This window comes from Theobroma umbraticum, unplaced genomic scaffold (genome assembly GCF_002168275.2).
Source record: "Theobroma umbraticum cultivar Fairchild unplaced genomic scaffold, ASM216827v3 scaffold_4.1, whole genome shotgun sequence".
NCBI classification, from domain to species: domain Eukaryota; kingdom Viridiplantae; phylum Streptophyta; class Magnoliopsida; order Malvales; family Malvaceae; genus Theobroma; species Theobroma umbraticum.
In genome coordinates this window covers 10,366,267-10,366,472 of record NW_018397258.1, presented here as the reverse complement: position 1 = coordinate 10,366,472, position 206 = coordinate 10,366,267, and positions in this window count along the sequence as shown.

Genomic DNA, 206 nt, shown 5'->3' with positions numbered 1-206 from the left:
CATGTTTAATTTTTATGTGTGATGCTTAGTTTTGGTTTTATTGAATATTATGTATAGAAAACTAGATGTATTGACTAAGGGGGAGCAACTCATTATGCATAAAGATTTGAAGTATTCATATTGAACATAGATATTGCACTATTAATCTAAAAGTGTTTTGTCATCATCAAAATTAAGAGATAGAGAATGTTGACTCTATATGTTTT